General features: G+C 38.2%; 1 protein-coding gene across 1 annotated transcript in view; it reads left to right on the forward strand.

The window, feature by feature from the left end:
- COL25A1 (collagen type XXV alpha 1 chain) overlaps positions 1-27,726 on the forward strand; it is a 298,288-nt gene that overhangs the window by 48,865 nt on the left and 221,697 nt on the right. The window lies entirely within an intron of this gene.

Here is a 27,726-nt window from a genome sequence, read left to right on the forward strand (position 1 = left end):
AGGAGTCCTGCTGTATATAGTGCTATAGGTATCAAAGATTTGGTCAGCTTTTACATTAGCTTTGCTGTGATCTGTTATGATGTAGCCTGTCATTTAACTTCCATCATTATTATAAGTGGAATGTGATTTTTATGCTGGTTACTTTGCCTAATAATGCATCATTGTGATGGTAATGATTAAGTCCATGTCTAGGCAGTGCAGAATGAAGTCCTAGAGCAGTGGTGAGTTATAATGCATACAGCTATCTGGAAAATAGCTTAGGTATCTGCTCTAAATGTTGTAATGGTATGAATATATTTAGAACTGAATTGATATTGATAGCTATTGTTCAGCAGTCCATTATGTTACAGTCTCTTTATTACATGAGTCATATTTTGTGTTATGAGTGCATTTTTAGAGTCCTGTAAACTTTTTTCTTGCTTATGTCATTAATAACCGTGATGTTAATGAACATGTAAGGTTTCTGGATATTATATAACCCCAGTCAGAAAGTACAGAGTTTCAAGAGGACAGGAAGAAACATTCAGTGGGAGCCTATTTTCAGAATTGTCTTACTAGTCTAGAAATGAGCAATTTGCTGGTTTGAAATGGCAGTTGGTGTTGAAGAGAAAGTGCATTTAGGGAAATATGTTTTTTATTACAAGTGGCTTTGCATATGGGAAATTGGAAAATATTGTTTCCGTGATTTCTCACAGTAAATCTCAATGCTGTGGGGGGAAAAAAACCACATGAGCTATCCGTTTGGCATTCCTGTAGCAAATCTGAAGGGAAAATTCAAGTCACCAACACAACTGTGGAGCTTACCAAAGCCCAAAGGGTGATTGAAGCATTTCAGTAGTATTTTGCTCTTAGTCCTATTGTTCTTAGGTATGTCTTCCAGTCAGCTATATTCCAGTCAGCTATATAACACTTCAGGAGGGGTTGTGGTATGCGTGGGGGTTGTGTCTGGGGCTGGGAATAATATCTGGGGAGAAGCAGAAGAATATACCAGGGTATGCGAACAACTTCAGTGGCTTGTATAGGACTGCTTGAATAATAATTATAATGAAGTCAATTAATTCAGTCTTTGTGTCCCCCTAGGGACACAAAATCTATGACAATAGATTTTAAGGACTGGCTCCTGTTATGGTCAATGCAGAGATTTTTGCTTTTAAATGCATCAGTAAGGATTGAGATTCTGTAGCACTATGTCCTGTCCAGCAAGAGAGAAGTTGCTGCTGCTTTAAATATAAATAAATGTGCTGTACATTGCTGCTTTTTTGTTCAGTTCACATCCATAGCCATTGCTAGCTGTAAAACACTTGTAGAAGCAGCACACCAGCATTAAAACAGGTGTTATGGACCTCAGTCACTGGGGTGTGCATATTTCATTCTTCAAATGGAAATTACGAATCTAAATTTACTTATTTATTCTGACTACAGAATCGATTCACATATAGCTTAGACTCACCAGTAGATGGGACAGTGCATGGGCATCACCATAGGTATTGAGAGTTCCCACCCTGTGAATTTGTTGATGTGTTCAGTCTGTTGGAGGATAATGCCACTGGATGTAGTTTTGACCAATTATAAGTATTATTCTATTTACTTCAATATTAATTTTAAATTTAAGATGGAGACAGATTCCTGAGCTTCCTGAAACTTAGCTTTTTTCTATTCCCTGTGGGTCTGGAGAGTGTTGCAGGGGAAGCAGAATGGGAATGTCTGCTCTTTGCTTCATTAGCTGTATTCAAACTATAGCAGCTGTTTGCAGAAATGAGAAGGGTAGGTAGGATTCTGGTTGGCTGAACAGCCCTTGATTACTTCCCTTAATAGTACTGAAAGCTGTGTGATTCCAGTCCTGCTCTGAGATTAAGGAAATGTAAATGTAATGTGATGATTGGATCATATCAGCCTCATGTGGGAAAGAAGTGAAAGAACTGTAGGTCACTTCCTGAGGAGAACTAAATAGGAGAACTTACCCCATGATGCACTTTGTGGGGCCTTCAGTAGCTAGAAAATCCCAGCAGATCCTAAACATGACAGGAAGAAACACGAGTGTAGCCTGTGCATACAGAGTTGGACCTAGGTGAATTCCTGAGGAAGTGGTTCTGTGTGTACCTTCACCTAAGTTATGCCAGGATGCTGCTTTTCCAATTTTGTTCTCCTTTTATAACTTTTCTTATATTTTCCAAACTATTTAGCAGTCAGAAGCAATAACAACAACAAGAATAATGATGTTTAATTTTGACTAACCATGGGAAAGGACACAATAATAATGGTGCAATTAGAACTGTAACCTGATGGTTACAGTTTGCCTTGTAAATATAGGGATGCCTTCACTGCCTGTTTCTTATTGTAAGGACATAAATTTCTTATTTGAGCCTAATTATCTTTCATACTTTCTTTCCTTGGAAAGGGAGACAGAATTCAGAAATTAACTTCTAAAGCATGTTAATTGGTAACATCTCAGTCTTTGGAAGGAGGCAAAATGGGAAATGAATGGAAGGATATATTGGAAATGGAAATCCAGTTGGGAAATTGAGAGGGAGACACTATACTTTTTCTTGGCAGAGACTTGGAAGCTTCTTGCAGATGCTGTAGCAGAGCTCAAACATGAGCATGTATAAGAAAGGGAGTGGTGACTGTTTAATAGTAGGACCTTGAATGTCCCTTCTGCTATTCATGCAGGCACTGATATTATTTACATCTCTGTGACCATAGTTTAGGGCTGTGCCAACATTTTAAGTCTCCCCCCTCCAGCTAATTGATTATCTGATGTGAGCTCCTTTGCCTTGGCAGTATCACATATACACAGGGTGAGGTACAGGGGCAGCTGGCATGCTCATTTCTAATTTCAATGTTTGGCAGCTTCCGATATCAGCACGGGGCACCCTGAAACACTTGGCACTTCACCCAAAAGTAATGAAGTCTTTCACTTAACCCAGTGTGAGGGTAAACAGGATGTTAGCCAGAGTTGCTTTGGTGTCAGATATCAGATAAGGGTAAAACACGTAATAATTTATGGACTAAACTAAAAGTTACTCTTTTGCTATTTCGTTTTCCTGTTCACATTATTATTAAACCATTTGTATGTTTTCTTTGGAGGGAAGTTTTGAATTATTATCTTATAGGACTACAAAAATAATGGAAGTATTTTTTTAACATAAATCTTATTTCTTCTTCCACTTGACAAATTGAGGAAACACATTTTCCTTCATAGAATACATGCTGTGGCTTCAGAATTCTTGCCTAACCTTGTGTTTCTCAACTCTTACTTCTGTAGACCCATGCCAGATTTATTTTACATGAAATAGCAACGTAAAATGAAATTGTGAGAGGAAGTATGGATGCATGTAATGGCACAGAACAGAATATGGGTTTATCAATTAATGAAGTATTAATGAAATAATAATGAAGTACTAATAAAAGTGATTAAGAAAGTACTGGCAGGGATGATACTTAAAATTGCTCTTTAATGTAATTGTCTTGCTGAAGACAGAAGGTGTAATTGGTCTAATGTGGACTTCCAAGAATTTGGTAAGGACCTGAGATATTGCTAATTTAGCTGTAGATGATGCAATTAGTTCAGGAAATGTATGTAACCAAGTACACAGAAAGATAACAAGATTTTGCAAAGATGTGTACTGTGAACAGGATTCTACTTTTTTCATTCAGTACTCAATGAAATTTTATTTGATACTTTCATGAATAAAATTAGCTCAGAAATACAGCTTTCTGCCTATAGGGAGTTAAAAAATAAATATCACTCCAATCAGAAAACCATATATACAGAACTGAATAACCATCAGCACTAGAATAATAAGCTAGAGATAAAGCTGTCTATTTCAAAGTGGAAAGTCATGCATTTGGGGACTAACAGTTGTCATAATTTCAACTGTAAGATGGGGGACCAGCAGCTGGAATCCCTGAGAAAGTAGAAAAACTTGGATTTTATTCAGTGAAGGGCTGAGCCTTCAATGTGGCATCTCTGTAATTAAAAAGCAAAAAAAAAAAAAAAAAAAAGAAAAGAAAATTAACTCCTCCCCCAAACAAACACAAAGCCCCCAAAATAAGAAAAATCTTGATAATACTAGTTCCATTGTGCAGGGTGTTGCCAAAGCCTTATCTGAAGTATTGTACCACCATGTTCAGAAAGGTGAATTCATGCTGGAGCAGGGGCATGCAAATCACTGTAGGGAAGAGAGCTTGGCTTATGAGAGGCTATAGAAACTGATTTCTTTGGCCTTGCAAAATGAATATGAAGAAAAATGCTTCCTGCCTGTAAATGAATTGAACAGGGCTATTCACCAGGGAAGAAAAATATATTTAAACTCGGGGATAATGTTGGCACAGGAACAAACAATAAACTGTTTACAAATGAACTGAAGCAAGAAGCAGGAATCTCTTGGTTCAGAGTTTCTGCAGAGTTTCAGTCGAAATAGGACTAGGAAAAATAGACTTAATTGGACTAGGTAGGTAGATCTCCTTATGGCAAGGTTCTTGAGAGCCTTGAGGAATTTTATGTGCCTGACAAAAAGACATATGGAGCTAGATGAGTTCTTTTAAGTGCTATGATTTACTGTGGAAGTTCAGGTGTCTGTGATCAAGCATAGCTTGATTTCTATGATAAGTCTAAACAGATAAATGTCAGTCCTCCTGTGTTTGGGATAATTGCTAATAAACAAAACAAACAAACAAAGACCTCTTAGGTTTCCATCTGCTTTCAGTGTCAAATGCTTTCTTTGTTTCTGGCCTTTGTACAGTGTCTAGTTTTACATGGCCTGAAGCCAGATCTCCTTAGCCTGTGGTTTTGTGACCTTGCAAAGTTAGCTTGGTACTATGCAGCTGGGAAGTTTCCAGTAAAAAGCTCATTTTTTGTAGGGTATATTGGCACTTCAGTAGGTGGCACTCTTCACTTTGGGTCTTACCCTAAATCTGATTTTTCCTCAGAAATGAGGAGTTTGCCTGTGGCCTTAGATAACTTCAGTTTTGTAAAGTGTTGCTTGATCTTCCTGAATTCCTCCCACTGTATTGTTTCTATGCTCTGAATTTTTCTTCAGTGAAATATTTGGAGTAAAATCATCCTAACACTGGAATTAGACCAGAAAAGGACCCAATAATTAGGACATAATCAACTTCCTCTTGCAGAAAGGTTCATCTTGCAGTAACGCAATGGTTTCTGTTAAATTGTTCCAGATGGATTTGAGTAGAGCTAAACTGTAGTTGTCATTACTCTTTGAAAGTATTTTGTATGCTGTCCCGGCTACTGTGAGTGGTGCCATAGTGTTCAACCCATGGTATACCTAAATCTTCCTTTTGGTGGTCTGTAAAGAAGCCAGCCCTGTTTATCTGACATTCTCCTTACACATGGGGTCTTGGTCTAATGTAACTTAACAGGAAGGAAAGTTTGTAGTTAAGCTGCCTTTAGAACTCCCCAAACACACTGGCTTGACTACACCACTTCCTCCAACTCTAATGTTCTGGACCATGGTGTTTCAGTTCACCTTTTCAGGAAATGTAGTAAGAAAGAAATACAACTTTCAAAAAACCCCAGAGAAATCCCACAAAAGTTTTCTAAAATCTATACGTATCTTATCCTATCAAAAGAAAATGGATGCACACCTCAGTTTCTTCACTGTCTCTGTCTTGACATTTGACCTTAATTGAAGTTCCTGACCCTTTGCTTGATTCTCACTTACCCAAATAATTTTCTCTCTTAATCACTGGTGATCTCCCTCTGTATGTCATTCTTTATTAAAGGTGCTTACCTCTGAAAGAGGAGAGAACGGGTGAAAAAAAAAGAGAAGAAAAAAAATGAGGCTTCTGTTGACTCACTGTTTGACTTAAAAAAACTAATGTCTTAACTATGTCATCTCTCTTACATTTTGATGGTATTCTAAATCTCATTGGCTGTCAATATATAGTAATAAAATTAAATTTCAGTTTGTGGTGACAATCTCTTTTCTGTTTTCAGTACAGTACCATTAATAAGTTAAACTGTCTCTTCTGTTTGTCTAAACTGTTCTGGTTACAGTCAATGATAAGATCTCCTTAAGCCTTGCACTGCATATTCAATCCTGAGGTACACAGTAAATAATGTAATGAGTTGGTGTTGATGAAATTGCCATGTTTTACAACATGATCTGCCTTTTGTTTTCACTTCTACATGGCTGCCCCGTATTTTGTGTGTATTGCCAAGCAGTTTTCCTAAAGGTGAGAGCATGAACTGAGCTACATTGTGTGAAAGAGAAACACGACTGATGACAGCTGCTGCTGAAGTAGCATTTCCATTACTCTGTAACCCCTCAAGAATGATATTTGTCTTGTTTAGAAGATCTTCAGAGAGTGTATAACTTGAAATAATTGCACCTTCTGACGTGGTTGTAATGATTTTTGGAGGTCTGTGCCTTGAAGAATGCCTGTCATTGCATTAGACTTTGTTTTGAAAGCCTTCATGTTCTTTCTTGATGGCTTTGCCTGTGTCTGTTCGGTTATACTTTAACTTCTTTCATCTTCATATCATTCATTTTAGGATAGGATTAGGTTGATGACATGAGAGATCAAAATTCTTTAATCTTCCTCCTCCCCTCAAGCTTTGACTTTATTTTAGAAAATTTTCTCAGATATCTATGCCCTCTCACCATTGATAAAAACAACACGCAGCGTGTTGCTTTCTGTGGGGTACAAATTTTGCCATGTCAGTGGAAGTTTCTCCTTGATGTGCCTTTTACTGTAACACAGTGACAGTGGAATTTCGGCTGTATCCTTGTAGCCATCAACTTCCAAACAGAGATTTGTATTGCAGCCCTCTTGAGACTGATAGCTATTGTAGCATGCACTGAAAACATGCTGACCTTTAGCAATTCCCTCTCTGTTAGAACAAAGGGAATGTCTGTTAACTCTAGCCTGCTTAAATTCTGCATTTGCTTTTAAAGTGCTTCTATGTATAAGTGTAGATTTAAAAGCTCAAAACGTGTTTTTAAGAACTGACAAAAAAGAACTGAATTCACAGGACAAGAATATCTACAGAACATCTGCATTTTTTAATCCTTCTGTGGCAGTGTTCATGTAATAACATGGTTGCCTGAGCAGCTCCTTCTTAATGCTGTCAAAACATTTTGACTCTCATCACTGTGACTTGTGCACTAAAAAGATATGCTTGCTGGAAAAGTGTAGGCATAGTGCCCTTTGAAAATGTTTGCCCAGATCCTTTAGCAGTAAGCAGGCAACTCCCCAAGGAGTACAATGTCAGCCCTCTGACCATCATACCCTTAGATGACAATTTTGTAATTCTTGCCTTTCTAAACCCCTTGTGCACTTCACAGAAGTTGTTTCTGTCTTTAGTGGTGTATCTGTCTTTGGATTTTGTGTCTTCTCTCTGAGTGTAACCTTATTGGAGCACTGAATTATAGCTTGTGTTTCCTTCAAATCCTGCAGAATCTCCCAGGAATCTCTCTTGCTGAACTGCGCTTTTCAGTAGATTGATGTGTAATCAGGTAGTTTTGAAGTTCATTTAGGGTTATAGATACCTGAAGGAACTTGAGTTGCTTCTAAATTGGCTTTAAGTGGACAGGATTAAGTTCTGGCTGCAAATTAGAAAAAAATTTTTCATCATTAAATCAAAGGTGTACAGTGGTCTTCTAGAGTGTTTGCATAAGAAATCCCAAAGAATTTTGAAATGGAGTTTGTTAAGTATTGGTGGTAACGGTGCAGCACTGAACTTGACCTGAGAGTGTTCTTGTATTTTTGTGTTCCTAAATGCATCCTGTTGTGGCCTGAAAGTACAGCTTGACCTAGTTATTCAAGTAAACTGTTAACTGGAAAGGATGGAGTAATCCCATTTCCCAAGTTTTAATTGTTTTCCTGAAGTGGAGGGAGCTGTGCTGGCTTACTTACTGAAGAGCTTTTCTGAGTGCTTTGTAAATGACAAGGAAATAGTGCACACCTTCACATCTGCAATTAAACAACTGGAAGGAAACTTAGAAAGGAGCTAGAACACAACACATGGAAATGTGGAATATTCTTCTGAGAAGCTTAAATGAAGAAAGTAGAAAACTGTTCTTGCATTGATTTTTGTATGAAAACAAAATGCTATTTGCAGTAAAGTAAGTAAATACTATTGACTATAGCTATATATGTAGCAGCAATAAATAGCTGTTCCCCTGAGGATTTTGAATATGTAGGGAAATCTGACAGTGATGCTTTATAGTTTGTCAGGAGGTGGGCAGAGGTAGAAGTTGCCTTTGCCACGGGCTGTATATCTACATTGTAACCATGCAGGGTTGTTAGTACCCTGGAGATAAGGTGACGCTTTTGGCACTTTCTATATCACGCCATTTGGGTAGAGAGTTTTCTCAAAATTTCATCACAAGACTGGATGGGTGCCCTCAGAAGATTTAGCTGTCTTGCAGTATATCCTGAATACTGGCCAGAAATGTGCTTTCAATAGCTATCAATTTGCAGTCATCAGTTCCTAAATGGGGATCTGCTCCTGCATAACTAAAATTTTTTTTTTTTTTTTAGATAAATTAGAAATAATTTCTGAAAGTAACTTATATATATGTACAGATGTACACATAATTGTGTTGACATATTCACTTAGTTTGCTTTTAGACTCAGAAACTTCATAGTTAATAAACTTTAAGCAGTATGGGAATAATGAATACAAATTCGCTAGGAAATAGCTGCATGTCAGATTGTCAGCTATTGGATTTGTAGCACAGTGCACAAATGTTTGCTAGACAGGAGTGTGAATAATCAGGTGGCGTTTTATGAAGAAATTAGATGAATTATTGGTCATGCTAACAACACAGAAATAGACTGGCAATTTTTGTGTTTTAATAACTTGTTGATTTTTAAGTAATAGTTCATATTACTGGACAAAGAAATCAAATCTAGTGTCAAAATCTCTCTTCATTAATCAGATTCGTGCCTAAACTGTGCTTAGTCTCATAACAAAAAATAAAATCCTCACAGTTTTATTAAGCTGCTCTGTTTACACTATTATTTTGACTGTGCTTAGCTATAGTGTTTTGTGGGTGGAATGTACTGCACAGAAAAAATCCTTTCATGTCCTCTTTCTCCTTTAGTATAGGAGAGCTATCTAACAGTTTTGTTTTATGCACATGCTTCTCAAACCGGAGGTATATGCAGCAACTTCCCCCTTGGTGCAAGTGAAATGCTCTGGGACAGTAAATTGTATAAAGGTATCCCTGTAACTCACTGAAGGAAGCTTAACTTGCTGGAGTTGATGGCACTTCAGTCAGTTGCCTATAAATAAGTGTGGATGTGTACTCTTCCAGAAGATAGATATTTACTGTACATATGGTATCTATACAGCACATAATTTTGGGTAAATCCGATTTCTCCCTTCAGAGTAAACTTTTGGGTGACAGCCAAGGTGTACAGTCATCTTTATGTTGCTGATTTAACCTCATTAAGGGGAAAGGGAAAGCTGTGTGCCTGTCAGTTTTCCTCTGCTGTCATGTATGCATGTCAGGGTCTCCAAGTTAGCTTCATGTCTTGTTGATCCAGTCTGTGTACAGAATGTGTTCTGTCTACTGTACACGTTAATTTATCTCCCCAAATGTACTTCACTGGCAGAGAACCACTCTCAACTAACTTTGAATAGGTGACTCTTCTGTACCATCTGCTTTGAGTGGGAGAGTGTACTCCAAGAAGGAAGAGGAATTGACTGCAAAGATGGGCACTACTCCCTCTGCCCCCCAAGCTTAATAATAAAAAAGAATATGGACCAAAGCCAAGTATATTTTGTACCAGATTCACTTCCTCCGCAGAATACAGTTAAATGCAAAACATCTGGAGTAGCTTGTTGAGTTGATTTTGTTCTGGGCTTTGTCCTGGTAATGGATTTGTTTTCAGAACTGAGCATTTTGCATGTTTCTTGGTGGATGCTAGTAGGCTTGGAAATATTGCAGCATGTGGAACCCAGTAAAACATGAATTGCATTTGTTTTCCTTGGCTTCTGTGTGTCATGATGTGTTCAAGATGATAGGGCCTGGAAAACTGTAAATTTTAGTTAGGTCTCAAGTATGAATCCTGAGCCTTGTCTTCATGTTGCAGAGGAAGTCTGGTAGTTGGAGGAAGGCTGTTCACTCTGTTCCTGAGGGTGTACTGTGCAGCCTATGTTTTGTTTACATTAGAGGTATGCTGACAAAGCTGCTGGCTCTAATACTGGACTTAATAGTTTTGTTTGGGTTTGCAGCTGTGTCTCACTGGCCTTTCACTCTGCCTGCCTGCAACTCTTCACAGAATTATATACTGCAGCAGCAAATCCCACTCCAGTAATGCTACTGAGGCCAGGATTCTGGTGTATTTCTGTGTTGTCCACAGAGTTTGCCAGGCAGGTTGAAAGGATGGAGATAAGTGGATGGGCATCTGTGTGCTCTCATTGTTTTGTGACCATTTAAGGAGCTGTGAGCTGAAATGAGCCTTATGACTGTTTTTCCTTCAGTCTTGTTCTTGAGAAATTAGCATTGGGGGCAGTGAAGATGGGTTTCCTTTACCTTGTTCAGCTAAGATATGTGGTTCAGAAAAATAAAAGAAAAGAAGAAAAATAAAATTTAAGATCTTTGAAGGTGAAGTTTTCATAATGAATATGGAATAGAAACCCCTGAAATATGTGACTTCATGTCTTAAAATATATATTAAAAATTCAAACACTAGTCATTGGCATTCTAATACTTGTATTCTAAGAAAGGCTGCAGTGGTAAGGGATTGAGGGGTTGTGTTCCTGTTCCTGCCCTGGAACCAAATTTGTGCTCTGTGCAGTGCAGAGTGCTGCTCTTCAGGACCTTTCTTGTGCAAAGCATGGCATCTGTGGGAGTACTTTGAAAGGCAAGGTTTTAAAAAGACAGACTAATCTCAGGTGAGAAAAATTGCTAGAGAGAGAGGAATACTGGCTCTGCTCTTTAGGTATTTACTTCCTTCAAATTTCACTTGAGCAAAGAACAGTTCATGGGGGAATTCTGTGTCATTTTTCTCTTTAGTAGCATTTTATTTAGCAATTAACTATTTTAAAGTAGGGTAGAAATGTTGGTCCATCAGCCTTTTCTGCGAGTCATTTGCTACTGCTTGAATATGAACACTTAGTGTCATATTAGTCAGCAGGTCAGATTAAAGCACAGATTTTCCAGTCTACTCATGCGGACCTCAGTGTAATGCTCACCAAGGTCACAGGTGAAAGTCCATATCCTTAACTGGTGGTCTCCCTGTTTTGGAGAGTCAGGATTTTCCAACATCCAAGTAGATAGGAATTTGACATTACAGGGAAAAAGGCAATGGTGGTATATCCAGTGAAACTACGGTATAAGTAGCTTTCACTTAACCAGCTCTTTGTTTCTATCTACTGCTCTAATTCTTGGAACTTTGAGGACGGTGTTTTATCCAGCTCATCCTGCTTGACTGGCTGCTTGGGGTAGTCTTTCAATGTTGCTCACAAAAGAAAAACAGATTTAGAGTTTGTGACTACTTGGTTTCTTCAGAGCAGCAACTTAAGTTCATCTCACTTCTCTATGTTTCTTTTTGAGTGATAAATGAAATCTCTTTGGACAGAGAGAATGAAGAGACACTCTGGTTCACAACCTCTGCTCTTAAAGTTCAGCACCTAAATCTGATAACTGGGATTCTCTTCTGAGTTTCCCACGGGGTGTTCTTCCTGCCAGCCTACAAAGTCATGTGTATTACTGGGTATTGCTGTGAACTTTGGCCTAAATCTGCTCTGGTCATGTGAAGAGTAATTTGAAATGTGACTTGTAGTCAGTCTGGCAAGTCTGTCAACCTGCAGTTAGACTGAGCTCTTCAACACTTCTCCAGGTCTCATTGCCTTACTGCTACACAGCACATGCAGGCTAGTTGAAGGCTGGCTTTCCTGTGTGCTGGCTGCTGTCTCTGCAGGCAGGTGAAAGGCCCAGTACCACAGTTTATCAGCTGTATGTTGCAAACAGAATGGTTTGGCTGGTTGATTATAATGGTAGAGAGTAGGGCAGTGACACAGGTCCTTCTTGCTTCCTGGTGCAAATGACATTGGTTCTGATCTTCTGTATTACAGGGAGTCTGCCTGCCCCTCAACACTGTCACCTTTTCCACCCCTGCCTGGGTGCAACCTTCATTCTTCATTGCCCACTTCACAGGCTCTGCTAAAGCCTATTGAATGTAGGCTGTACAAAGCCCTGTGAGGCCTGGAGGCTGCAGCCCTGAAATACCTTCTAGATTTACTTTTCTATCCTGCTATAGCTGCAGTAGCTGTAGTTATCACTTATAGATTATTGTAGTGCAGAGATGTCACTACATTTTAATGGCCACTCAGCTGGCATTACTTGGAAAAACCCCAGTGTTGAAGTGAGATGGCACTAATTTGTGCCAAATGTGGATTTGGCCACTATGATCATCCTGGCTTTGAGCTGGAAGCTGTATGAAGTGTGTTCTTTGCAGATGGCAAAGTGTGGCATTTCTCCATATCTTTAAGCTTAGTAGGTCTGGTAAGCAAAGCTCTGTTTGCAGTAGCTGGAAATCTATGTGGAGAAGGTGGGTTCAAAAGGTCTGCAAATATTGAAGTAGAGCTTGAGTAATGGCCCCTTGTGGTTTTCCTGTGTAATGGCATTATGTTTTTCCAGGCATTTAAACTATGGGAGAAAACAGAAGTCAGGCTTCTGTTCAGATAACGTTTTTAAAATTTGTTTGAAGCATAAATGTTGAGTTTGTTCATCAAAAATAAGTAATTTTTTGGAAGCTTAGGTTTTGGAAAATGCTTATATAAGATGTGCTATAGAAATACAATTTCAAAATGCAATGGTAATAAAGTATGCCTTATTTCTTAGACTTGCATAAATATTTATCACTTCCTTGAAATTTGTATGCCAGCTTTTTGGTTTTTTTTGTTTGAGCCTCTCTTAATGTGACTAGAGGCTAATATTGTACTGTCTTATCAAGCTTCAGTAATTATCTGCTTTGACAACTAATGCTGCAGCTTGCCCCACTTCAGATGGGTGCCTCATCACACTGCTAACCATAAGTCTATAGTAAATCCCAGTAACAGCAGTGGGGTCTTTACCACTTGTGAACATCACCTTGTATTATTTGGAGTTAATAAATTCTTGTACTTCTGCATATGTTTTTCAGAGATTGGCTATTGCCTCTTCAGACTGTACATTGCTGGTTTGGAATGTGGAATTTTGTAAAAGCACAAGATGTTAAGCACAAGATGAATATTTTGAAGGAAGAAGACTTTTTTTCCCCCCTTGTAGTACTGTAATGTTTCCTGTAATGAATCTGCTAACCTGGCTGTTAAGGACAGGATATGTGCTGCAACTCACGACTTATTTTTGGCACAGGCACAGAATGGTTATGGACACTGGCCACACACTGACATGTGAATTGGCATTCTGGCACCCTTTGGCTGTTTTTGCAGCTGCAATAAGACCTAAACTTTATCCCAGAAGGGGCAGTTACAGCCCCTGGATTTGTTAGGGAGCCCTGTTGCATGTTTGCAGACAGATTGAAGCCTCCCTGCTCCGTGTAGCTTCAAGGTAGGAGTAGCAGACAGGAGAGCAGGCCATCAGCAGTGTCACAGAACATGCTGAGTTGGAAGGGACCCATCAGGACCACTGAGTCCAACTCCTGGTCCTGTATGGGACACCCCAAGAGTCCCACCATGTGCCTGAGAATACTGTCCAAACGCTTATTGAACTCTGCCAGGCTGGTGCTGTGACCATTTCACTGGGGAGCCTGTTCCAGTGCCCAATCACCCTCTGGTTGAAAAAAAAACCTCTTCCTGGTATCTGACCTAAACTTTCCCTGACTCTTCATGCCATCTCTTTGAGTCCTGTCTCTAGTCACCACAGAGAAAAGATCAATGTCTGCCCCTATAATTGCACTAAGACCCTCCAGGCTGAATAGACCAAGTGACCTCAGCCACTCCTCACACAGCTTCCCATCAAGGCCCTTCACCATCCTTGTAGCTCTTCTTTGGAAAATAGTCCAAATACAATAGTCTTCTTTTGCTAATAGTTTAGTATCTTTTTTAGACTGTGGTGCCCAAACTTGCACATGGAATTTGGTATTCCTGGTCCGTACACATCTGTACATCCAGAGTTGCCTCGTCCCAAGTTGCAGAGTCCAGGACCTGCCCTTGTTAAACTTCAAACTGTTGGTGGTTTCCTAATCTCTAATTTGCTGAGATCTCTTTGCAGGATTTCATTGAGTTGTGCCTGTTTAATGTTTGCAACAGCATGCTGTTCTAACCTACGCCAACCCTGCCTTTAGTATTTTGGGCAGGCTGGTGGAACACATCATTTTCAAAAATTCAGAGACCTAACTGGCTGTTGAACCCTGCTATCTAGAATTGGCAGTCAACTTTAAGCTCTCAAAGTGCTTGCTCCCAAGAGTATACAGATTTTGGTATTAAAGGAAGATAGAAATTTGCCTTTTAGCTTGTGGCTTAGTGTTGACTTACAAGTAATACCGCTAAACAAAAAAAAAAAAACCAAACCAAAACAAAAAACCCTTAAAAACTCATATCCAGCACCGACTTCATGGTGTATTTCAGCTGCTTTTCATATAGCTCAATGTCTTTAACAGATGCATGCTTTGAAAAGGGCTGGACAATGTAGAAATGTCTCTCATGCTTGCAGATCACACTGTAAGCATGTGCCTAGTTACAGACTGTGGTGAAAGGGATCTCCTTACCCTGAAATCATACCTGCAAGTATCTCTGCTTTGGGAAGTCATCTTGTAATCAATGTGGAATATGCATTTGACATGGTGAAGTATGGCTGTGAAGTTGCTACATCCTGATTCTATTGAGCTTTCCAAGTAAATCTAGTTTTTCTCCCAAATTTTGACATTGAAGCCTGATCAGTCTGTATTTAAAGTACTCACGACTGCTTTTAGTTATGAAAGTAACAGTATTAAACTTGTACCTTAGACACCAAGGGACTGTGCAGGCCCTGTAACACCTCATTAAAATGGAGTTGTGGTCCTCAGACTACATGCCAGTACATTCATTTTATTTCAGTGCCAAAAAAGAACAGAAAAAACTAGGCTATCTTTCTGATAAGCTTCTGAAAGCACTACCTGACTTTCAGAGAAGTATTTCAGCAAGTGTTCTGGATCGGTTAGTAAAATTTCCAATTAAAACCAGACATTCTTATACTAACAAAATGCATTAGCCACTTAATATTTAGTTCACTGTCATCCTACAAACAATATTCCTTAAAGTCTTACTAGTGGAACTGATACATTTGCATGGTTACAGGACCACAAAGGCCAAGAAAATTGCAGCTTGTGCTTTCTGGTGTTTGAAAAAGGAGGGATAGGGAAAACAGGATAGCCTGACTGCTGCAGATGTAACTTGCATAATCCTTCCAACTTTGCCATGGTTTGGTTATGGTCTGTCTGGAAGAGATTGTTGCTGGTCCCTTTTAGAAGGCTTTGATTATTTTGCCATCTTTACTCTTAAAAATCTAATTTTCTGTTATTTTCATAAAGACCTGAAGAAGCAGCTTCTGCAGTGTCTTCTGTTCATAAAAAGGCATGTGGAAGGTATGTCTTGTATGGAGTCTGTATCCCAAATCACTTTAAAAGAGGGTACTATCACTGGAGCAAAATCCAGGCAGTAAACTCAGCATGATGTTGATGCAAAGTTTGTTGGGGTCAAACCCCTCATTCCTCTGATGACATAATGGTGAGGGCACAACAAGGCTGGCAGCTGAGAAAATACAGGTTGTGCACCAGGCCTCCCATATCTGTTAGACATGAGGTCACTCAGCAAGTGACCTCTGAAGTGGGAATAGGATCCAAGGAAGCTAATGGAGAATTAGGAAATCTGGCCTTACTGATTAGTTGGGAAGTGAGAACTCAAACCTCCAGGGAACGGCCCACAACTCTACTGCCCAGTGTTTTACAGGAATGTGAGAATGCTGGTTTTGTTGGTCTTTCTTGGCATCTTCTTATCAGCAATCTTCCTCTGTTTTCCCTTAGTGCAAAGAAATCTGGCGTGGTGTTAGGATAAAGTTCTGAATTAATGAGCACTCACTGAATTATTTAGAAAGTATTTTTTTTATTAAAAAGTCCGTTTTAAAAATTTCTTGCTAAATAACTCATGTATTTCCTTATCTCTGTAATAGAATTCTCATGCTGAAATAACCAGACAGACAAAATGAGTCAGCAAATGAAATTAAGCCTATTTTTGCCTTTCTTTCATAAAAAGGAAGCTATTTTAATGTAGAACATGCCCAACTCCATCTAAACATAGGAAGGGCAAGGGTGGCTATAGCCTTTGTAATTAGCTCAGAAGTGCTGGTAGGCTCCCCAAGGATGGTTGGTGGAGTAGAGGTTAGCACCCAACATGCAAGATAAAGTTCTGAAATCTCAAAATACTAGTAAAAGCAACAATCCAACATTCTGTCTTAAATATGACCCTCACCCTGCTATACTTGCACCTTTGCTAAAGAGATTGAAGAACAGGAGAAATATGTGTAATCCTTAGGATTTTTTAATGTTGCTTTTAGATTTTCAGTAGATAGGACACTTAAATAGCAGGTCAGTTCCTACATAATAGAGTAGGGGAGATTAATACCAAAAGGGGTTCTAGTATGAAGGGGGTTCATGGAAATTTTAAACAGGATTTAGTTTCTGAAGTCCCAAGAGGACATAACAAATTTTTGGGATCGTGTCAATCTCTCAGTGGTTTTGGATGCCCATGGTATAACCAGGATGAGACCAGCATGGGTAGTTTAACAGGACAGGGCTTTGAAATCTGCAGTGCTGGCTGGAGTTGTCCAAACACTTGTGCTGTCAGGTGCAGCTGGGGCCAGTCATGGCAGTAGCAGGCAGTCTGTGAGGTGGTGCAAGATGTGTTTTTGCTATTTTGGAGGAATTTCCAAATAGCTGCCCAGCTCATGAAGCTTGTAGGGAGCAGATGGTGCCTGCTGCCTTTGGTGGTCACAGCATAACAAATGCTGACTTGGAGTGAACAGAAAGTGCTAACAAGGTATGAGGTATGACAAGAACATGCTTATAGGAGGGTGGCAGAACATGTTCCTAATTTGTCAAAGAGGAAATTTTCTTTTGTGAATGAAATAAATCTCTAATGGTGGAACAATCAGATCATGCTGCAACATAAAAAAAAAAAAAATCCAAACAGTTATAAAAATTAACGCAAAGATTCATGGAACCAAGGCCAGTTCATAATTTGAGGAGCTCTGATCACACAGCCAATTGTCAAAGCACAGCATGTGGTGGAAAAAACAAAACAGACCCCAAACACTTGTGTGTATGTGTGTATATGTATTTTCTTCTTTTAATGGAATGGTCACTCAGTGACCATTTTTGCTGTTCCACTGAACTTTTATTACACTACCTATTCTATGCACTGTGTCAATCTTCTGTGGTATGTGGAAAGATGGGAGTAGTGGCAAAAGTGTAAAATTCTTTCCATGTCTAATAAATTGCAAGGCTTTCTGTGTCTGAGTTACAGTCATTAATGGATATATCAGACTGATGCTATTGCAAAAAATAGTATAAAGGTGCTGAGAATGTACCTACATCCCCAACTTAGTGTTTTACCAGGGATTTGCATCAGCTCCAAAACATCTAAATAGTTTTCTGCTCTTCAGAGTTGCTGTTTAATCTGGCTTTCAACTTAGCAATTCTTCTGTTAGTGCCAGCTATTCTGAAGAATAAGACTGGTTTTATTCAAGTCTGACAAAGTATCTTTGATTAAAAATTGCACACTTTTGGTGTGTTAAGCGTCAAAAGGAAAAAAAAAAAACAACCCCACAAAACCACATAAAAAACCCACATACACAAAACCACATTAAAAAAATCCAATCCCAAACTCACTTTTAGGTTAAAAACTCATTTTAAATGGAGAAAAACGTGATACCGTGATTGTATTATTAACTGAATTCAACTCTTGCAGTTAAGAAGGATTTATCAAAAATACTCATTTGTAGAAAGATAGCTAAAGGTAGTATTTTTCAAGTTGACTAATTAATTAGTCTAATTAATTTTAAGTACTTGCAGTAAAGGCACAGTGTGGCATCATGGAACCTATCACCAAAGACAGTGTCCTAAATAATTATTTCTTTGTTTTGAAGCACCTCTTTGATTCTCTTCTGCCTTGCTGAGTGGATGGTGTTCATGATACACTTCCACAGGCAAGCTAAAAGGAAAATAAGGATAAGTGTTTTCTTTGAAAAATTTCAGGGCATAAATTTTGTCAGCAGTGCCCTTTATCTTTGAAAGAAAGCTAAGCATTCAAACAAATATGTGAAGCCTCAAAATCAAGAATATGTGAAATGCATATAGCTTGTGTCATCAGTCTTGCTGAGGCAGATGAAAACAAAGTTTGGCTTTGCTCCTTTTTCCTTTTGCATTATTTATGAAGTTAGGTCTGCTGATGATTTTGCAGTCTGTGTTTGTAGTAGATGCCTGTACGTTCTGCTGGCACCGTCATTAAACAATGAATTGTATTATCTGGCACACTAAGCTCTGAAGTTTTAAATTATTCAAAAATGTTTTTGTTGTGAGCTGGCACATTCTCATTAGCATGTATCTGGTCAGCCAGGCTGAATCAGTCATGCAGGGAAAATTTGTGAGCTGCCAGGCTTGTCACCTTCTGTTAACTCAGGAAAGAAGCTTGGCCTGAAACAAGCCTTGACTGGGAAGTGTGTGGACAGTGTTGGTAGCAGAGGATATCCACTCCCTCATCTCTGAAGGAGCTGATGGGCCTGGGGGAATGGCAAGGGTGTGCTTAGGGCACAACTGTGTTACCTGTTTGAATAGGCAGAGGTGAAGAAAGAACAACTTACTGCCCTGTACTGCTGAAGAGTAACTAGTGACTAACCAAACTTAGTGATCTAGGCACCTGCCACTGGCTGCTCAAATGCAGTACTACTGTGGAGAACTTATGGGCACTACTGAGATCCATGTACCTAATTCCTCCTTAAAATAATTTTCTGTAATTTAAGAGAATATTGCCTAATGTTTTTATTCCTTTAAATATGAAAATGCCTCCTTTTACTCTCATAACTTCTATTTAAAGCAAGTATTAACATGTTTGTTTTTGGCAAGCAAGCAAGAGCGCTGTAGCCAAGTCTATCTTTAATTTGCATGAAAATTGAAGGCATCACAAATAGGAAACAAACAGCAAAGATCTTTTGCTTTGGTGCTGGCTTTCATGATGTGGAGGGATATTGATAGATTTGGTATATAGGATGAAATATTGGTTCTTTTGAAATAAAAGAGTGTTTTTACAATGATTTAAAGATAGAGGGAAATCAGAATTTCATCCTGGAGACTACTGTCCCCAAGACTTCCAGGGTTTTAAACTAAAATGAGTTGTAAGGATGATAAGAGAATGGTGTTTGTGTAAGAAATTTAATAACAATAGGACAGAATTGTGCTTTTTGCATGGTATTTTGGTCTGCTGTGAGGGAAATGGTAAAGATCAGAATTTTTTTTTGTATACCACATCCTTTTTTTTTCTGCTTCAGACTTTACTTGGTAAGACTACACCTGCAAATAACTGAGACTTAATGCAAGTTTGATGTCTGACTCTGACAGAGCTTGATGTTTTATCAGCAAATTAAAGCATGAAATTTAATCTTTATTTTCCTTCATCAAATAATATTTCTGCATTGCAGAGTTGTGGCAGCTGCCCACAAATGAATCTTTGGTCTGTTGTCTAGACTTTGCTTAAACTTTCAGGTTATATGGGGAGCAGTTAAATGCTTTTTTTTCCACAGCTGTATCAGGGGCTATAGTAATCTTTTTCAGGACCCTGATTATTATCACAGGAGACTGAAAGCTATGTCATGTAAGACAAGAAATTTTTTAGGGGTGGTCTCTGTGGTTCAGAGATGATAGCAAATCCATGGAAGGCAAAGTGGAAGGACTAAAGACTGTATATGCATGAGAGGGGATGGCTTTGCAATTGGCAAAGAATGGAAACCTGGCTTGAATTTCTCACCCAAGATACTTCCTTCTGCTGCTTATTCATTGATTATAATCCTGTGAGTAAACAGAATGGCACCAAACAAACAGCCAACTTCATAGTTACACATTTCTCTTTACTTTGGCTATGGCCCTGTCAGATTTTAGGCTTTGACTAATTCTATGGGTCAACTAGCAATTTTATGTATATTAATATGCATATTAGTACTATTTCTCAAAAATAAGAATTTAGGTTATTTTGCTGATCAACCTTAGGTGCTTTTTTTTCTGTACCTAGAATAGAGGAGTCATTGCTGTTCAAACACTGTAAGTGATTGCTAGAGAGTATTTCAGATGGCAGTCTTCCTAAACTGAAAAAGGAATAAAATTCCATAATGGTGATTTGGCAGTTTGAGGTAACCTCAAATCTCAGCTGCCAAACTGAAATGCATTTTTCATAGGAAGAGAAAAATTGAAGGCAGAAAATTACCAGAAAATTTGTATCGTTAGGTGTCCACACCAGAAAATGCAATCTTGATGATCATAACTGGATTTGCAAGTAAGTAATTATTGCTACCCTGACAGAAAATGCTCATAAATGGGATGGCATCAATATTGTTTCAGTCACTCCAGCTTAATATAATGGTGCACATATTTAAAACCATAGATCTGTGTTGTGCTTCACTGTTACATATCTGACCAACATTGTCTGTCTGTCTTGTAGTGATTTTAATACAGAAACCTGAAGAACTGATCACCTATTACAGATCCATTGCCTTTAAATTAAACCAATGTTGCCAGATGAACTAACTTAAAAAAATAACCCATGTAGGTCCTTGAGTTTTTATCATCCCACTTTCTGCCCTACTTCGAAGGTCTAGGAGCAGAATCATGGACTATGTCAAGGTGAAAATGGCTGTCAGCTGGTGGGTGAAGAGAGTGGTGTTCCCAGTCTGTCTTAGCACAGAATTTATTAATGTTTTTGTAGAGCCTAATGTTGTCTGCAGCATGTCAGTAACTTCATGTGCAGTAAACACTGTCAGCCTTTCTGCAGCTCTGTAGAACACTTCCATAGCACCTGGACACTGAGGAAAGCCCAAAGCAGGTAATGATAAGTGACCAGTTGTTTGGTTTCTGAGAGCTAACAAGCCATGTTCAGGGTTGATGCTATGGGGTTTTAAGTCAGAATCTGTATGAAGTTAGGGGTGCATTTGTTTTATTGGACGTAGGATTACTGGAAAGATATAGTGCTGCTGCTTTCAGAGAAGTATGGAATTTGTAAAATAGGTGTGTGAGTACTAATACAGGGTAAGGCTAAACATCAATATTGTGGGTGAACTAAGTAGTTCAAGTACTTAAAAAAGGAGGTATGTTACCATTATGAAAATGTCACGGATGACTAAATCTTTATTGGATATGGGACTACATAAATCAGAAGACTCCTTTGACCTTAAATTTGATTTTAGACCTTTTTGTTATATTAAGAATAAATATATTACCAATATGGAGAGAATAAAGAAGAGAGAACCCATTTTGCCACATAAAATAACATGACTTTTTCATTTAAACATCAATCATTCTCAGTGCATTAACGAGATTTTATCAGATTGTTTGACCTTTGCTGTTCAGGGAGTAAATGTAATTTTACTTCTCCATAATGAAAATAACATCAGGAAATATATGCAAGAATGCTTGTTTAATTTCCTTCTCTCTACATTCTTTCTCTGGAAAACTATGAACTGTTGTCTCAGTCTTATCAAGCATACTTTGCTTGGTCTTGACTTTAAAATATGAACACATTTGGTTTTACTTCTGGATAAAAAAATTAAGTTGGTTTTAAATGAGGTAAACAAATTTTGTGTCTTTCACTTTTCAGCAAGTAGAGCTAAACTACTACTTAGTCTTATAATTATTGTTTATAGATTTATGTGTATGTCTGTATATGCATTTTATCTTTAACACATTAATATGAACAAGATAAACTAATTTGCTTAATGGTAAATTTAACTAAGTGATTAATCTGTGTTCTAGAAATAAGTTTCTGTTCTTGCAGAGGAATAGATCTGAGAGCCTGAGAGCAATCCAAGAGAAGATGAGAATATTTGTCTTGGAGCAATTGAGAGAATCCTCAGACTGTAAGAGAAGACACTTTTGAGGAAGACATACAGTTAATATTAAATCAAGCTAGTGATGGTGAGAAGCAAACATGTTACCAAGTCCTGATGGTGTATGGCCCATCAGGACTGGAAGCAATGAAACAGATCCACTGCACATTTCCTCCCAAACACATTCCAGGAGAGTGGCACGTGCAGTGCCAGCCAATTACCTGGGAAAGCAAAATATATGTCCATTAAACATGTTGCAGATGTGTACTAGGCAACTTCTGGTCTTAGCAGGTAAATAAAAAGTACAGAGAGATCAATTCAGATGTTGAGAGAATGTTTTACTCTGAAGTAAAATGAGTATGTTATAAATACATGTTTGACATGGTGATTTAGTATTAGTTGGCAAATACATGGTGTGGAAAAGACTTAACAGCTGCTTAATGGACAAATGTAATGTATCCAACTGATCCTATGACTAATAAAAACATAGAAAAGTGAAAAATGTAGAATGAACAATTAATATTCTCTCAAACACATCAAGAGATCAAATAATCTCAGTAAAACCATGGAGGTTGTACTATTAATCGGGGTGAGTTAGTGAAATTCCTGCATTGCCACACTCTCCACGCCTCAGTTGGATGGGAAAACCAGGAAACAAACAGAAATCAGAAAACTTGTGATTCAAGATAAAGGCTGGGGGATTTCTTACTGATTACCCTTGCGGGCAAAAAAGGATTTGCCTTGGGGATAATTAACTGTCTGCCAATTAAATTTGATTGGGGTAGTAAGAAACAAATAAATATTAACCATTTCCTCCGGTTCCCCAATTCAAACAACTTCAGTCCTTTATTCCACACTCCTCTGCCTGGCCCAAGTGGGATTTAGGAGGGGAAGAAATCACCACACAGCAGTTTTTCTCTCTTGTTCCTTCCCTCACACTTTTCTACAGTTCCATCATGGGTCTTCTCCAGAGGCCATTTCCTTCAGGAAATATTTGCCTGCTCTGGGCATCTGCTCTGATGCTTGGAGCATCTCCTGCTCTTACTTTGGCCTATTCTGAATGCTGTGTAATTGCCTTAGTGCATTGTGTTTGGACTCAATCATCTCTCAGAGGTCTTTTCCAACCTAATTGGTTCTGTGAAATTGTCTCTTGGAAAACTGGAAGGAAATAGGCAGTAGGGAATAGAGTTGTCTTCAGTGCTTTTGGTATTGTTACCTTACACCTGTTTTGTTGGCAAGTCATAGAGAGTAAAGAGGGGTTTTTTTGTGTCAGAGGGAACAATTTTGTTATTGTACTTGTATTATAAAGTAAGTGGTTTTGACATTGTATTACTCCTAGCTTTACTGTTTTACTAATGACAGAAGGATTCATAACTCAAAAAAAGTGTTTCACCTTAAGAAAGTTATGTGGTCTAATAGATTCTCATGCATGAACAGACAAGAGTGAAAACACTGACTTGCAGGGACTCACTATTTTATTCTGCTTGTCACTTGAGACCATAATGCTCCAGACACTGCACAAAACTTCAAGAAATATTGTCATTTTGAAAATAACTCAGCTTCTAAGCTGCACTTTGCAGACAAGTTTACAGTGCAAAATGATTGCTCATGTGGCAGCATGTTTCTTAAAAAGCTCTGATTTATGGACTTTGTTTTTACTTTTCTGTAGATACCAAGCTGGAGGTAATATGTAGCTGGTCTGGCTTTGGAAGGTACAGAAGTGTTTGTTGTTGTTCTTTATCCCAGTAGGGTACAGTCTTTCTAGACCAGGAACCTGCCAGATAGAAGCATCCCCAGGCAGGGTGCTGGACTTTCCAGGGCTCATTCTTGCTTCTTCAAGTCAAGAAACTAAGAGGTTATGACACAATATGATCTCAGCCAGCTTTCCTGAGCCTCATCACTCTATAGGCTTGCATGTCCTCTCTACAGCTGTACGGTTTAATGGCTCCATGAGAAGAGAGAATCAGAAGGGTTACATAGTGGTAGAGACAGAAAAAGCTCTTCAGCAAGAGCTTCAGAGAGTATTTAGTTGTATGTTGCTTGTTGTGGTTTAATTCACAATGGAATAATTACATTTGTGGTTCTAGATGAGTGTCTGTTAAGGCTTTATATGCTATCATGGAATTACATGTATTTAATAATGTTACAAAATCTCCCAGAATTTCTTGGATGTTTTTTATGCTCTGAGGGTTGGAATAGGACTATTTCTTGGGGCTAATTTATAGATATTCTTGGCTATATATATAGATAGATATTTCTAGGCTATAATTTATAAATAAATTCAAGAGAGAGGTTAGAAGTCTTTACATATTTCCTGGACTAAAGGTTCTCAGACTTGAGACTCCTAGTGTTTCTGTGCAGATTAAAATCCTGGATAGTTTATTGTCCATGAACAGTGATCCACATCTCAAAAAGCAACAGATTGTAACCATCCCTCTCTTCTGCTATGGGGATAGATTTGTTAGACAAGAGAAAACATTGTTTTCCTTGTTTTCCTTATAATCCTGCAGAAGCAGTTGATGTGGACTCTTTTTTTGTGAAATGTGGATATAGCAGAGGGCAGTGTTCTACCAAGAGAGTGTTTGTGGCTGGAGCTTTATCATCCCTGTTTTTAGGATTAATTTACACTAAAAGTTTTTCCAACAGAGGTAGAATACGTTCAGTAAATTGAGTCTGATGTTTGTCTCTGCCTGTATATGGTACATGGTTTGTATTCCTTAGTCAGCATGAGGTCTGTAACTCCAAGGGCCAAGCAGTAAACTGATAATAAATCAGTGCAGTCTGTTGTTTGATGTACATTGAGATTACTGAATATGGAAGATAACTGTACCAATTTCCTCTCCCCTTTGCCCAAAGTTCTGCTCTGATTAGATAGATACTTCTGTCTGTGTTGCGGTACAACCAAAAAGACCCAAATAAATTCAAGGGGACGAGCATATTGGTAAACACAAGCATAGTAATTCAGCTGAGAGCCAGAAACGGAAAGGATACAAAATCACAGGGAGCATACTTAAGATATTTTAATAATACTGACTTCAGAGTAAAAAACCAAGGCACAAAAATAGTCAATCATTCATTGAGAATAGTGTGTCTGGTAGACAAGAAATGCATTGCAACAAGATTGGCTAAAAGACACTAATGAGTTATGGCTGTATCTAAAAGGAAATCTTTCAGGTTTTGAAAATCAGCTAGTGATGGATGGATGGAGGCTGTGCAATTGACATAGTGGTGGTGCCAAGTGAAACACATTTGTTACCAATAGGGAATAAAATATATGCTACTGAAACTCTTTAGCACAGCTTGGAACTTAATATAATAAAGTGTATTTTAGAATTATGCCAGCAGTAATTCCCAAGAAGCAATTTTACTCTTTGATTATTCTTTGACCCCTTCCTTCTGCATCAATTTGTGCATACATAGACATACACAAATGCACTTTTGTATTATATTTTAATAAAGAATTAGGGTCAGATTTACTACCTCTCACATCCAGGCTAAGGAGGCATTGCATCCAGGGATATGTCAGACACATAGTCTCTCTTGAAGTGTAAAAAAATCTCCATCCACTTAGTTGGACTACTAATGATTATCCACAACCTTTTTTTTTTTTTTTTTTTTTTTTTTTTGTAGTGTAGAAGTGCCTAGAAACTGATTACAGGCTGGCAGAATTCTTTTCAGTCATGGTATGAACATGGCATAAGAAAATGATAGTTGTCCTAGAGAGTTCACAGTATGACTTTCCATTCTGTTGTATTCTTTATGTTAGATTTTGTTTTTCTTTATTATAGTTCACAGAATTCTTCTTCCCTCTGCCCCTCGCAGCCAGAATAGGATTAAAACAGAATAAATAACCTAGTGCTGTCAGACATTACATTTCATCACTGTTTCACCCAAATTTGAATTTCACTCCCAGCTGATGCACTGTGATTTGAAAAGATGGATATAACAGGCTTAAATCAATTAAGTGACATTCTCAGTCTCCAGGGTTTTGCAGGGGGAGAAATAGTAGACAGAAAGGAAGAGAAAGTATTTTTCCCTCCTATACTACTTTATTGCTCTTTTTGTAGAGAAAATATATATGTAATTGAAGGACTAAAATAACTGAAATTTGACTTCAACTCTCTAATAGTACATTGAATTTTTAAAATGTTTTTACAATTCAGGTTATGTCTGGTATTTGCAGTGAAAATGTAAAAATCAGGACCAGAACCAGAGCAGTGATTATGGCAGTTTCAAAAACTTTTAGAATTTTACTCCATGGTTCTACTCCATGTGCCCAGCAGCTGAGACTGCTCTCTATTGGTAAACATGTCAAATTTGAATGGATTGATAAAACTCATGATTAATTACTGCTCTGCCATCTAGCAAGTAAAGTTTCATGTGGAATGCTGTCAAAACTGTCTACTAAAGGCCGTTGAAATGGTACCAATGTATTTTCTCCTAGCATTTATGAATGGGTCTTATGCTCAATAGACATTTAAAGCAAATCTCTAATAGATTGAAGCCTTTGAAGAGAGATGACTGAGCCTACTCTGCAATGCATCTTTGTATCACTTAGGCTTTACTTATACTTTCAAGGGGCTTATTTACTGATTAGAGCTTTGGAATGCTCATTTACATCTGTGAAAGTGCTGCATAGAATATTGAGTGCTGTAATAATACAAATGATCTCATTTTTCCACAATTTACTTCAGCAGACAAATATAAAATGATGTTCCAAACATGTCAGATGTGAATGTAGAACTGGGTGTTGTGTTCTAGATTGTGGGAATGCTGCAGGCATAACACGTTCAGCGTATTTGAGCTGTCTAATGGAAGCGAGTTTGAAACAATTACAAAACGAAAAATGAGATCTCAGTGCTTGGAGGAGATACAGAGAATGATAGTGAGTGTCACTAGCATGATTAAACAAATGCATCTTTCTTAAGGTTCAATGAAGTTATGGAGCTGCAAGAATTTATATTGCTGTGACTGAGAGCACTCTTGGGACATCAGAAGTATCTAAGAACTTGAAGAATTTTGATTTGAGATGCTATTTCTACTCTTCTATAAGTAAAAATGTAAAGGGGTGAGCGTGCTTTTTTTTAGCCAAATGCCAGTTTAGATGGGTGAAAGCTCTTAATTGTGTCTGCATATCAGCTGTTCATGGAATGTTTTGTACCTAAAACTTGGTGGGGGTTGGGAAGGAAGTATGTGATACAGGGAAGAACAATGAATTTACAGCTGCATATTCTGTTTGTCCTTCATGGTAATAGTTAAATGTATCTGCTGCCATATTGATAGAACTGAGCTGATTCACAAAATGGGCCATACATGCTCCACTTAAGAGTTATAAGGGAAAGAGGAATAAAACATCATGTAATGCAATGTTTTATGAAAAATGAGGACTAGGTGGTGTTGCTAGTGAAAGTAGAGCAAGATGTGTTTTCTGCTACTTTCAGTCCTTCAGTTGTGGCCTGAGGAGAAAAATTTAGAAGCTTTTTAGGACTTTGGAACGGGGAGCAGGAACTCAATCCACCAGAACGAAGAAACCAGGTGGCTGAAAAATAGTACTGAGTAATGACTCATAGCAGTTGAAAACAATTCTGGCATTCTTTTTCCCTCTGAAGCCAGTTTTTGTGGAGAAGTTCTAATCCAATATGCAAGCCAATTCATAGACAGGTTTGGAACTACATGCAAAAAA

The sequence above is a fragment of the Erithacus rubecula genome, assembly GCF_903797595.1.
Source record: "Erithacus rubecula genome assembly, chromosome: 5".
Taxonomy (NCBI): Eukaryota; Metazoa; Chordata; class Aves; order Passeriformes; family Muscicapidae; genus Erithacus; species Erithacus rubecula.